The sequence below is a fragment of the Vigna radiata genome, chromosome 1, assembly GCF_000741045.1.
Source record: "Vigna radiata var. radiata cultivar VC1973A chromosome 1, Vradiata_ver6, whole genome shotgun sequence".
NCBI lineage: Eukaryota > Viridiplantae > Streptophyta > Magnoliopsida > Fabales > Fabaceae > Vigna > Vigna radiata.
The window spans coordinates 21,268,721-21,270,867 of NC_028351.1; positions in this window are offsets into that span (position 1 = coordinate 21,268,721).

Here is a 2,147-nt window from a genome sequence, read left to right on the forward strand (position 1 = left end):
GGTTTTAGGTAACTTTAGTTAATTCTTTATTCTTTTGTGATTATAAGGGTGTGTTCAAATTATTAATTTGATTTTTTTTAGTTAGAGTTACCTAAGAATTTTGGTTTGTGTGGATTTAGTGAGCAAAATTCTTCATATGAGACAATGGAAACTAGTTTATTTATAATAATTATTATTGTTTTTAAATTGGTGTATTCAGTATGATGATAGAATGAAATCGAGGCTTTCAACGCTTAAATATGTTGTTTTTGGAATTGTATTTGTATGCAAAACTAACATGATTTGGTTAAGATTGTACAATTTGCTCTACTTAAGGGTTATTTTAAACTAAAACAAGGTATGTTAAATTAAGAAAGAGATAAAATTGTTGGGTGCCACTCATAAGAACCAAGTTAGTAAGCTTTGGTGGTTCAAGACATCGGATACAACTATGGTACCTATTATGATCATATATGGTATACGTGAGCAAATGATATTATAGGAAGGCGATATAGGCAATAGTGAGACTGATAGAGAGACGTGGTAGGGTAGTGTTATATATGTATATATATTTTGAAGAACAATTATAAATATTTGGTTTTTTATTTACTTGAGAGGTTTTAAAGATATATGTAAATATTTTATTTGATTGTGCTTTATATCTTATAAACGTTGATGCTTATATTATTAGTTCTTTGTATGCTAATTTAGATTGTTACATTTTTTTTATCAGAGTATAGTCAAACCTTACATGATACGTGGGAAGTAGGATTGCTAGAATTGTAGAATTGTTCTAAGTTGATAGTAACCAAGAGTTATTTATGGTTTAAGGGTTTGTTCTAAGCTTGTCTCTGTGTTGCATCATAAATAACTTCTAGACCACCCCTTTTTTCTTAACCTCCTCCGGAGTTTTATTAGTTGGAGTAGGCCATGGAGAGTATGGAGATTAGAGCTGTCAGTTTTATCTCAAGCCCTGAGGCTGACCCTGACCCCTTCTATATTTGGTCCCTTTTTCTTGACCCACCATTTAGGGGGCTTTTTTAAAGCCCCTAGCCCCCAAAAGCCCCATTTTATGGGGCTGTAATGAATCAGGGCCGGGTTAGCCCCTACCCCCAAAAACAATGACACTATCTCCATTTTCTTCTGAACAATCACACTTCGGCCCCCAACAAACCTCACATCAACACCACCACTGCCACCAACCCCAACACCCCACCAGTAGCTCGCTGCCTCGCTTGGTTGGCTCTACGGCGGCGTCTTCCACCTCGGCCGCATCGCGCACCGTCGGATCGTGGACTCAGCGTCGCTGCGGGGCGACTCGTCGCAGCTCTACCGCATGATCTGCGTCTTCCTCGTGGTCGTGATTGTGCTCTTGGGGTTCAAGCTCATCGCGTACTTCAAGGGGTTGCATTTTAGGCGCCCCAATCCCAGTGACGTCCTGGGCATGCTCGCCATCGTTTACGCCTCCAGATTTCACTTTCGGTAAACACTATAATCTCCATTTTCCTTGTTCTTGAATTTGGGTTTGGCTAACTCTACTTCAACTTCACATTCAAATAAGACATTTTTGTTAGAAAATTTGCATGTGTCAAGGTATATTTTTGAAAATTTAAGAGTGACTCAATGTTAGATCTGTGACAAACTTTAATACCATGTTAAATTTAAACATGAAAAACTAGCTCCTGAGGTAAGGATTGTCAAAGCATATTATGGTCTATGCATAGTCGGTGTGAGATGTAAACACTCATTTGACTAGTTTGAGTGCTGATGTGGGGGAAAGGGGCTGCATAGGGCTGACATGTTTGAAAAAAATAATAATGATTTCTGCAAGATTTTCTCTGTAAAAATGCTTTTATATGCTTCAGGGGCTGTTTCTGTAGTTTTATTTGGATGGTTGTGTGCTTTTAAATTGAGACTGTGAATGCTTGCTGGAAATTGTTTTAAAATGAGAACTTGCGTTTGGAATTAGTAGTGCAATGAATTTGGCCTTGGTGCATTGAAGTTTTAGGTGCTAAAACCATATGTATGGAGATATTCTGATGCAACATTGTTTAAATGTGTAGTAGTTGATGGTGCAAATTCCATTCTCCATATAGATTGTTTTGATTGGTTAAATCAATGGTGAACTTCTTAAATTAGAGCATGTTTCTGCATGTTGGATTTTTAGC